The sequence below is a fragment of the Anabrus simplex genome, chromosome 3 (assembly GCF_040414725.1).
Source record: "Anabrus simplex isolate iqAnaSimp1 chromosome 3, ASM4041472v1, whole genome shotgun sequence".
Taxonomy (NCBI): domain Eukaryota; kingdom Metazoa; phylum Arthropoda; class Insecta; order Orthoptera; family Tettigoniidae; genus Anabrus; species Anabrus simplex.
In genome coordinates this window covers 518,355-530,607 of record NC_090267.1, presented here as the reverse complement: position 1 = coordinate 530,607, position 12,253 = coordinate 518,355, and positions in this window count along the sequence as shown.

The following is a 12,253-nucleotide window of genomic DNA, read 5'->3' as shown; positions in this document are numbered from 1 at the left end:
TGTCCGTTTTGCTCTACGATGCATCGTTTTCGAGATATTTAACATTTTGCATTTAAGCCTCCAAATTTAATGAATCGAACCTGCACGGTACGTTATACTCTCTACCATAGCTAGACCTGATCATGTTACGAAGACTCGCTTCAATACAAGCTAAAACAGAGCAAATGCCAAAGGGCCTAAGTAGGAACCGAACCGTTGATCCCATCATTAGACTATGATTTTCTTGTTCCTCATACTGCGAACCTAAGTATTAGGCAGAAAAATTTTGTCCGTTTTGCTCTACGGTGCACCGTTTTCGATATATTTAACATTTTGCATTTAAGCCCTAAATTTAATGAATCGAACTATCACGACACGTTAGCCTCTAAGCTAAGAGTAGCAACCATCTTGCGCAAGCACCCTTAAAGCGTCTCATAAGGAGTCGTGTATAGCCGCCATCTTGCGTCCGCCATATTGCGCAAGCATCCTTAGGGAGTCTCTAGTCATCTTGTGCAAGGACCCTTAAGCCGCCTCATAAGAGCAACCGCCATCTTGCGCAAGCATCCCTAGGGCGTCTCATAAGGAGCCATGTATAACCGCCATCTTGCGCAAGCATCCCAAGGGAGTCTATGTATAGCGGCCATCTTGCATAAGCACCTTTAAGGAGTCATGTATAGCCACCATCTTTTGCAATTAGCGCCGAGAGATGGCCGATGTAGAATTTTTCTTTTTAAATTATCCGCCACCATATTTCAACTAAAGAGTGTAGCACTGAGGTTTGCGATGTAAGATGGCGGATGACAGCTGACAAAAAAGCACGTGAGTTTGTAAAGCACGTGGAATTTGCCGCCACCACATAGATGGCAGCACGGTGCTCAAAGATGGCGGATGACAGCTAACAGAACTTTTCAAATTACCCGCTACTACAGAGAGCAGCACGGTGCTCTGTAGATTAAACATGGCGGATGACAGGTGATGAAATTGCCCGCATGATAGCAGCACAGTGCTCTATTGATTAAAGATGGTGGATGACAGCTGTCAAAAAAGCACGTGGCTTTGTTTACTAAACAAGAGCAAATTGCCGCCACCACATTTCAAAGGTATCTAGCTAAAGAGCGCAGCACTGAGGTTTGTGATGCAAGATGGCGGATGACAGCTGTCAGAAAAAAAGCACGTGAGTTTGTTTCCAAACAAGAGCACGTAGAATTTTTCAATTTGCCGCCACCACATTTCAAAGGTATCTAGCTAAAGATGGCAGCACGGTGCTCTCTTGATTAAAGATGGCGGATGATAGCTAACAGAACTTTTCAAATTGCCCGCTACTACGTGCTTAAGGTAGTAGCCATAAAGAGGGCAGCACTGTTCTCTCTGGATTAAAGATGGCGGATGACAGCTGTCAGAAAAGCACATAGGTTTGTAAAGCACATGGAATTTACCGCCACCACATAGAGTGCAGCACTGTTCTCTCTGGATTAAAGATGGCGGATGACAGCTAACGAAATTGCCCGCATGATAGCAGCACAGTGCTCTATTGATTAAAGATGGCGAATGACAGCTGTCAAAAAAGCACGTGGCTTTGTTTCCCAACAAGAGCACATAGAATTTTTCAAATTGCCGCCACCACATTTCAAAGGTATCTAGCTAAAGAGTACAGCACTGTGCTCTGTTGATTAAAGATGGTGGATGGTAGCTGTCAAAAAAGCACGTGAGTTTGTTTCCAAACAAGAGCACGTGGAATTTTTCAATTTGCCGCCACCACATAGAGGGCAGCACGGTGCTCTCTTGATTAAAGATGGCTGCTGTCACGTGGAATTGTCTGCTACCACAGGTATCTAGCTAAAGAGGGCAGCACTGAGGTTTGCGATGCAAGATGGCTGCTGTCAAAAAGCATTTTTCAAATTATCCGCCACCACATTTCAAAGGTAAGTAGCTGAAGAGGGCAGCACTGTGCTCTATGGATTAAAGATGGCGGATGACAGCTGTCAAAAAACACGTGGCTTTGTTTACCTCGCGTAGCACTAAGGTTTAGACCCGTCAAGATGGCAGCACTGCCGATGACAGGTGACGAATTTTGCAGCTACTGCGATATAGAGGGCGGCACAGTGCTTTGTGGTTTAAAGATGGCGGATGACAGCTGTCAAAAAAGCACGTGGCTGTCAAAAAGCACGTGGCTTTGTTTACCTCGCGCTAGTGAGGTTAAGTTGGTACCACTAAGGTTTAGGTCCGTCAAGATGGCAGTACTGAGGTTAGCGATGCGTTGTTGTTTGTCAAAAAGCACGTGGCTTTGTTTACAAATCTGTCAAAAAGCACGTGGCTGTCAAAAAACACGTGGCTTTGTTTACCTCATGCTAGTTAGGTTAAGTTGGCACTACTGAGGTTTAGGCCCGTCAAGATGGCAGTACTGAGGTTAGCGATTCGTTGTTGTCGATGACAGCTGTCAAAAAGCACGTGGCTTTGTTTACAAATCTGTCAAAAAGCACGTGGCTGTCAAAAAACACGTGGCTTTGTTTATCTCGAGCTAGTTAGGTTAAGTTGGCACTACTGAGGTTTAGGCCCGTCAAGATGGCAGTACTGAGGTTAGCGATGCGTTGTTGTCGATGACAGCTGTCAAAAAGCACGTGGCTTTGTTTACAAATTCAAATTTCCCGCGGGAGGTGGAGGAGGCATCTGGGAGGCCTCTGGCTGAGGTGGAGGTGGAGGAGGCATCTGGGAGGCCTCTGGCTGAGGTGGAGGTGGAGGTGGCCACTGGGAGGCCTCTGGCTGAGGTGGAGGTGGAGGTGGCCACTGGGAGCCTGAGGTGGAGGTGGCCGCCGAACCATCCAATTATACTACTATTGTGTTCCACCAAGAAGGAACTAAACAGACACTCAGCCCTAATTACGTCACTGTCAACGTTTCCAGACTTGGTAAAAAAGGTGTTGATTTTCTTGTTATCTCCCTTCGATTTAACGTAACTTACGTGTTTACCGCACTTGACTTGATTACTTAAATCGTTTCTTCCACCATGTGCAATATTAATATAACACCCACATACCGTAAAAAAGGCAAATTTTTCTCCCTTTCTTGATTTTATTATGCACGGAAAATCAACAGAGTATGATTCTTTAAATGTCTGGAAGTACTGTTTCTTGTTGGATTTATTCATGATAACCTATAATAGGAATATAGCGTATGAAAATGCCCGAGAAAAAATGTCTCTATATCCATTCGAACATTGAAAGGAACCTGGATCACTGAACGTCACATAAAATTATAACAAACACTCAAGGCAGTCAAACACTTCATTAAAACATGGCAAAGCACACAAGGCCTTAAAAGACTAAATGAACACGACGCCAACCTCGTGAATAAAGAATGTGCACATGGTAAAAAAACATACACACGTTGAACGAATGTAATTATTCTTCTTCTTTGTAATTTAAGGGGCTTCGGTAATAGCGGTATACCCAGTCATTGGAACGATGTAATTAGTCCAACGAAGACAGGAAACTGAGAAGCACGAAGTCATAACACAAAACTTCTAACGCTTCATTAAAATATCATGTCATAACCTCAAAAGGCCACTAAAGAACAACAATCACGTGTTCAAAGAATATAGGTTAAATCACCAGCGAACGGAGCATTATAATAGTATGTATAAAAATGATTAAGAAAAGGGAAAGAGCAGCCTATAACTCCCAGACATTTCACTTCACAATCCAACGAACGGAGCTGAACAAAGAATTTGCGGAGCAGAGCTCGTTGACACCTAAGATTCACGCGGGTGAACTGTTATCCCGGCTTTAAATTCAATTCCAACAACGACACAAACATCACACGATTAAAAATACCAATCATATCAAAGAATGAGTTATCGACTATCGTGGACTTGCCTTCGACCAAGACAGACTACAATATATTGTAGTCGTTCTTGCCAAGACCGAGCGTGCTTCGACCCACGCAAACAATCGATTGTACGGAAGTGGAGCGATTACCTAATGTTATCGTTTCAAATTTTTGTGCGCGAAGTCGCAAAATGACACCGTCCATCCGTAAAACCGTAAAATGCTGCAATTTCCGTAAATTTTACGGACAAACCGTAAACGTTGGCAGGTATGAAGTACAGTACGGAAATTCTGAAGTTTAGTATCAAATTAAGCATGCCACCTAATTCAGAATATCAACATTTACATATGTCAATGAGAACACATCAGCTAATAAACTCCTTCAGAAGAACACGCCAGACCCCAATATAGAATTAAATTCCAGATTTGCACAATAGTCTACAAGATCAAGATGCCAAATTTTGATAAAAGGTTAATTACATCAAATAGAATATAATTTTCAAAACTCTAGGTTCACAGAGCAAGTTCAGTAGAACAGAGAGACTGAAATATTTTTCTTACACATTGACATAGGTACAACCTACTTTACCACAGCACATTTTCACACTTAATTATAACTGGTAAACATAAATCGTGGTTAGAAAAAATCCGAGAAGAAATAATGTTAATTCCACAGCTAAGCAATATACATCCTAATAAGTCCAGGAAAGGTAAGCAGAAGGATTTTAGGTGGGGATATATGGAAATCCATAGGTGTACAAGAGCACTCAAAGGTTAATCCGCACAGACCCTACTACACCTGTTACAATCCAAGAAATAAGGATGAAAAGCAACCTATTAATTCAATATAATACCACAGAATGGAAGGTTAAGAAAATACAGATTAACTTATTAATCAACAGTGAAAGAGGACAAGGGGAAACGACGGAAGGCTTATAAATCAATAGTTCAGATAGTAAACGAACGAAATGAGTTACTGGACATCCTCATAGCTTAATGAAATGAAAATCTAAGTGACTACATTTAACATCATATGATCTGATACAATTAAAAAAGAACATAACGTTCCATATCAGAATACACCAAATGCAAAATGAACTACAGTAAATCCTGAATTACCCGTCCCTCGATTAACCGTTCTGCGGATTATCCTTCGCTAAAAAATCTCGATTTTTAAAAGCACCGTACAGTCACTGCAAAACTGAATGAGCGTACTCTTGATGTCAATAAAAATAAAAAACAATAATAATAATGTTATTGGTTTTACGTCCCGCTAACCACTTTGACGGTTTTCGGAGATACCGACGTGCCGAAATTTTGTCTCGCAGTTCTTTTACGTGCCAGTAAATCTACCGACACGAAGCTGACGTATTTGAGCACCTTCAAATACCACCGGACTGAGCTAGGATCGAATCTGCTAAGTTGGGGTCAGAAGACCACTGAGCCACTCAGCCCGGCTCAAGGTATATTGATACAGTATTCTGTTTTGGAGCGACTGTACACAGACTCCTGAGTCCACGATCATAACGAACAGTAACTACCGAACGTACACGCGCATAGACCGCCAATCGGCATTGGAGACATGACTTCTTACATTTTGTACTACCTAATTTTATTTTGTGTAAAATTATTTAACTTTTATCTGTTACGAAAAAAATAGGGATCGTATTCAAATTCAACAGTCACAAACTTTATTATCCATTCCACTGTTGATGAATAATGTACCGCAATGTGCCTTCTGCCAGCCCACAGAGCGTAGAGTACGGCATGCTGTTCATGTCTACTTCAGAATGATGCCTACAACGTATTTGGTAGCGTGTAACATCTGCGAGTACCCTCCGTAATTCCTTTATATCGTTCTCTGGCAAGGTTACCTCAGGCTACTGCATCGTAAATATTTCACAATGCACAGAAACCGGAAATCAGCATAGCGGTCCGTCACAGTCAACCTCCGCTATTAGACAAGAGGGCTACATTCTGTACTGTAGTGCAAGGTAAGGAAATGTGAAAGTAACTGATAAAGTTGAACATTTATTTTCCGTTCTAATAGCCGAGAAATGTTGAGATGGACATCTGCAGTACGTGTAGGAACTATACAAATATAATAGAACGGTTAAAGGAAGGTGAACTAGTCTCAAATTTAGCATCAGATTTCGGTGTGGGTGTGACAACAGTAGGTATATTGGATGGTTCGGCAGCCGCCGCCGCCATCGGGCTCCCAGGGGCCCGCTCCTCCGCCATGACCCGAGGGGCCTTCCCAGGGGCCCGCTAATCCCCGGCCACCCGGGAGGCCTTCCCAGGGTCCGCTCCTCCACCCGCGGGAAATTTGAATTGGTAAAAAAAACACGTGCTTTTTGACAGCTATTATCAACAACAACGCATCGCTAACCTCACTGCTGTCATCTTGACGGGCCTAAACCTCAGTGCTGCCAACTTAACCTAACTAGCGCGAGATTTGAATCGGTAAACAAAGCCACGTGCTTTTTTGACAGCCACGTGATTTTTGACAGCTAACATCGACAACAACGCATCGCTAACCTCAGTGCTGCCATTTTAACGGGCCTAAACTTCAATGCTGCCAACTTAACCTTACTAGCGCGAGATTTGAATCGGTAAAAGAAGCCACGTGCTTTTTTGACAGCTGTCATCCGCCATCTTTAATCAATAGAACACCGTGCTGCCCTCTTTAGCGTAGCAGCCAGCAATTTCGTCAGCTGTCATCCGCTATCTTTAATCAAAAGAACATCGTGCTGCCCTCTTTATGGCTACTACCTTAAGCACGTAGTAGCGGGCAATTTCAAAAGTTCGGTTAGCTGTCATCCACCATCTTGCATCACAAACCTCAGTGCTGCACTCTTTAGCTTCTTACTTATGAAATGTGGTGGCGGCAAATTCCACGTGACAGCTATAATCCACCATCTTTAATCAAGAGAGCACCGTGCTGCCGTCTTTAGCGTAGTAGCCAGCAATTTCGTCAGCTGTCATCCGCCATCATTAATCAACAGAACACCGTGCTGCCCACTTTATGGCTACTACCTTAAGCACGTAGTAGCGGGCAATTTGAAAAGTTTGGTTAGCTGTCATCCACTATCTTGCATCACAAAACTCAGTGCTGCACACTTTAGCTTCTTACTTATGATATGTGGTGGCGGCAAATTGAACATGACAGCTGTCATCCGCCATCTTTAACCAAGAGAGCACCGTGCTGCACTCTTTACCTACTACCTTTGAAATATGGTGGCGGATAATTTTAAAAAATCTATAGCAGCCATCTCTCGATGCTAATTGCGCAAGATGGCGGCTATACATGACTCCTAAAGAGTGCATACTCGAGATGGCAGCTATACCTAGTTCCTTATGAGACTCCCTTGGGATGCTTGCGCAAGATGGCGGCTATACATGGCTCCTTATGAGACGCCCTAGGGATGCTTGCGCAAGATGGCAACTGCTCTTATGAGACGGTTTAAGGGTGCTTGCACAAGATGGCTTTAGACGCCCTAAGGATGCTTGCGCAAGATGGAGGACACAAGATGGAGGCTATACACGACTCCTTATGAGACGCTTTAAGCGCGCTTGTGCAAGATGACTGCTGCTCTTATCAAGAAAGCTAGCTTAGAGGCTAACGTGCCGTGCTAGTTCGATTCATTCAATTTGGGGCTTAAATGCAAAACGTTAAATATCTCGAAAACGGTGCGTCGTAGAGCAAAACGGACGAAATTTCTCCGCCTAATACGTAGGTTCGCAGTATGAGGAACATGATAGCATAAGAGAAACATAGTCCAGTGATGAAATCAACGGTTCGGTTCCTACTTAGGCCCTTTGGCATTTGCTCTGTTTTAGCTTGTATTGAAGCAAGTTTTTGTAAAATGATCAGGTCTAGCTCTGGTAGAGAGTATAACGTGCCGTGCTGGTTCGATTCGTTAAATTTGGGGCTTAAATGCAAAATGTTAAATATCTCCAAAACGGTGCATCGTAGAGCGAAACGGACAACATTTTTCTGCCCAATACCTAGGTTCGCAGTATTAGGAGCATGATAGCATAAGAATAAAGCAGTTTAATGATGAGATCAACGGTTCGGTTCCTACTTAGACCCTTTGACATTGACGGCTATCTAATTCTACAAGATGGCGGTTATACATAGCTCCTTATGAGGCGGCTTAAGACCGCTTGCACAAGATGGCTGCTGCTCTTATGAGACGCCCTAGGGGTGCTTGCATAAGGTAGCAGCGACAAGACGGTGACTATACACAGCTCCTTATGATACGGCCTAGGGGTGCTCGCACAAGATGGTGGCTGCTCTGATGAAGAAAGCTACTTTAGAAGCTGCTGTGAAAGATGGCGGTTGCTGTTATGCATACGGTGAAGGGCAATTTGAAATGCCACGTGGTCTTGTTTGTAAAATTCGACGTGCTATTTTTTACAGCCCTCATCTTTAATCAACAGAGCATCATGCAGGTATCTTTACAGCACTAAACCTCATACCTTTGAAATATGGTGGTGGGTAATTTGAAAAATTCTACGTGCTTCTTCTTGACAGCAGCTATCTTTAAAAAAAGCGGCTATACATAAGCTGTTAAGGCCTCCTCTTATGTCAAGGCATAGCTCTATCGAACAAGTTTAAACCTGCATAACGAAGGCATGAGTGTGCAGCGATAACATTATTATTCATGTTTAGACTTGCAAATCACAAAAGAAGTGATTGAAACATAACAACACTAGATTCGAACACTGCACTCGATGTCGTTAACTTCATCATGGGATTGGAACATTGATTGAAGTGTTCAGAACACTAAATAAGTGATCAAGACTAAAATAGAACACTGTACTCGATACAACATGTGTTTAAAACATGTCAGCGGATACCTTTGTTCTAAGAAGATTAGATTACTGCACATTCCTTGCAGGGCTAAAGGGCCAATAGGCTAAAGGGCTAATGGGCAAAAGGGTTAAAGGGCTAATGGGCAAAAGGGCTAAAGGACTAATGGGCTAGGGTGCCTCTCCTCTCTTTATCCAGACTTGAGACCGGCTCTACAACTAGAGGCGGAGTTAACTCCCCAAGGAAGGGAGAATGATGGAAAATAATCTATATGAATATAGCTACTCGATCGACTATATACTACAGAAGGAAGACTTAGGTGAGGGTAAGCGCTGGGATTGTAGGAAGGTGTTTAAGCTGTCGTACTGACGAGAGAGATATTACTTAGTAATACCTACACGACGTAATACATGCTCTATTTCAAAAATATCTGCTTTGTACTGTGTGTAACCAGCATCATGACAGGCTCTTAGCAGTTGTAAACGTTTTTCGAGTACGTTGGGGTCTTTACAGTATCTTATATCTACATAGGGCAACAGAGGCTTGTTGTGAACTTTGAGTCTATATGCAGTCAGTTGATGTGTAGGGACTTGTTTTGATGTAATACGTGCTTCGGCAGTAGCGTTTTTAGGTACAAACCTAACCTTTTCGATAGCAATGAAGCGTTGAAATTTTCTTCTCCTTTATCTTGCATCTCTTCTTGAGATGTTTGCACTGCGACAGAACTTGTAGTAGGCTTAGGAAATGAAGTACAATTATCAAGCTGTAATGGCAATGAAACATTAAGATTTTCTTCTTCTTCTACTTTTCCTTTACTACTGTTTTGATCAACATCATTATCCTTATTATCATAATCATGATCTTGCCTCTCTTTATCTTGAAGTTTGTGCTTAGTAACAGAACTTGTAGCAGGCCTAGACAACAAGGGAGAAGACAACGTGCTCTTGTTGGTAAACAAGCCACGTGCGTTTTTGACAGCTGTCTTCTTGACGGACGCTAACCTCATTTTGAAGAACAATAGAGCATCGCTACCCTCACTGCTGCCATCTTTACGGCGCTAAGCCTCAACCTTATGCATGTCGTAGCGCGGAATTTAAAATCCAACAACAGATCATTGCTTAGATTATTTTCCAACATTCTCCCTTCCTTAGGGAGTTAAATCCGCCTCTAGTTGTAGAGCCGGTCTCAAGCCCGGATAAAGAGAGGAGAGGCACCCTAGCCCTTTAGCCCTTTAGCCCTTTAGCCCTTTTTCCCATTAGCCCATTAGCCCTTTTGCCCTTTAGCCCTTTAGCCTATTAGCCCTAGAAGGAATGTGCGGTAATCTAATCTTCTTAGAACAAAGGTATCCGCTGACATGTTCTAAACACATGTATCGAGTACAGTGTTCTATTTTAGTATTGATCACTTATTTAGTGTTCTGAACACTTCAATCAATCTTCCGATCACATGATGAAGTTAACGACAACGACAGCAGTGTTCGATTCTACTCTTGTTATGTTTCAGTCACCTACTTTGTGATTTGCAAGTCTAAACATGGATAATAATGTTATCGCTGCACACTCTTGCCTTCGTGATGCAGGGTTAAACTTATTCGATAGAGTTATGCCTTGACATAAGAGGAGGCCTTAGCAGCTTATATATAGCCGGTATTGTTTAAAGATAGCTGCTGTCAAGAAGAAGCACGTAGAATTTTTTAAATTAAACACCACCACATTTCAAAGGTATGAGGTTTAGTGCTGTAAAGATACCTGCATGATGTTCAGTTGATTAAGGCTGAGAGCTGTAAAAAATAGCACGTCGAATTTTACAAACAAGAGCACGTGGAATTTCAAATTGCCCTCCACCGTATGCATAACAGCAACCGCCATCTTTCACAGCAGCCTCTAAAGTAGCTTTCTTCATCAGAGCAGCCACCATCTTGTGCGACAACCCCTAGGCCGTATAATAAGGAGCTGTGCATAGTCACCGTCTTGTCGCTGCTACCATGCGCAAGCACCCCTAGGGCGTCTCATAAGAGCAGCAGCCATCTTGTGGAAGCGCTCTTAAGCCGTCTCATAAGGAGCTATGTATAACCGTCATCTTGTAGAATTAGATAGCCGTCAATGCCAAAGGGTCTAAGTAGGAACCGAACCGTTGATCTCATCCTTAAACTACATTTTCCTTATGCTATCATGTTCCTAATACAGCGAACCTAGGTATTGGGGAGAGAAATTTTGTCCGTTTCGTTCTACGATGCACCGATTTGGAGACATTTAACATTTTGCATTTAAGCCTCGAATTTAATTAATCGAACCAGCACGGCACGTTATACTCTCTACCATAGCTAGACCTGATCATGTTACAAAAACTTGCTTCACTACAAGTTAAAACAGAGCAAATGCTAAAGGGCCTAAGTGGGAACCGAACCGTTGATTTCACCACTAAACTCTGTTTCCTTTATGTTATCATGTTCCTCATAATGCGAACCTACGTATTTGGCGGAAAATTTTTGTCTGTTTTGCTCTGCGACGCACCGTTTTCGAGATATTTAACATTTTGCATTTAAGCCCCAAAGTTAATAAATCGAACTAGCACGGCACGTTAGCATCTAAGCTAGCTTTCCTGATAAGAGCAGCAGCCATCTTGCACAAGCGCTCTTAAGGCGTCTCATAAGGAGTCGTGTATAGCCGCCATCTTGTGTCCGCCATCTTGCGCAAGCATCCTTAGGGAGTCTCAAGCCATCTTGTGCAAGCACCCTTAAGACGTCTCATAAGAGCAGTCGCCATCTTGCGCAAGCATCCCTAGGGCGTCTCATAAGGAGTCATGTATAGCCACCATCTTGCGCAAGCATCCCAAGGGAGTCTCATAAGAAACTATGTATAGCAGCCATCTTGCGTCAGCACCCTTAAGGAATCATGTATAGTCGCCATCTTGAGCAATTAGCGTCGAGAGATGGCTGCTGTAGATTTTTTAAATTATCCGCCACCATATTTCAAAGGTAGTAGGTAAAGAGTGCAGCACTGAGGTTTTCGATTCAAGATGGCGGATGACAACTGTTACGTAGAAATTGCCCGCTCCTACGATAAAGATAGCAGCACGGTGCTCTGTTGATTAAAGATGGCTGCTTGTCAAATAGAATATTTTTAAATTGCCGCCACCATATTTCAAAGGTATATACCTAAGGAGGGCAGCAGGGTGCTCTCTTGATTAGAGATGGCTGCTGTAGAATTTTCAAATTGTCCGCTACCACAATTCAAAGGTAAGTAGCTAAAGAGTGCAGCACTGAGGTTAGCGATGCAAGATGGCTGTCAAAAAAGCACGTGGCTTTGTTTACTAATTCAGCAAGTAGCTAAAGAGTGCAGCACTGAGGTTTGTAATGCAAGATGGCGGATGACAGCTGTCCAAAAAAGCACTTCGAATTTGCCGCCACCACATTTCAAAGGTCTGTAGCTAAAGAGCGCAGCACGGTGCTCTCTTGATTAAAGATGGCAGATGACAGCTGTCACGTGGATTTTGCCGCCACCACATTTCATAAGTAACAAACTAAAGAGTGCAGCACTGAGGCTTGTGATGCAAGATGGTGGAAGACAACTAGCCGAACTTTTCAAATTACCCGCTACTACGGGCTTAAGGTAGTAGCTATAAAGAGGGCAGC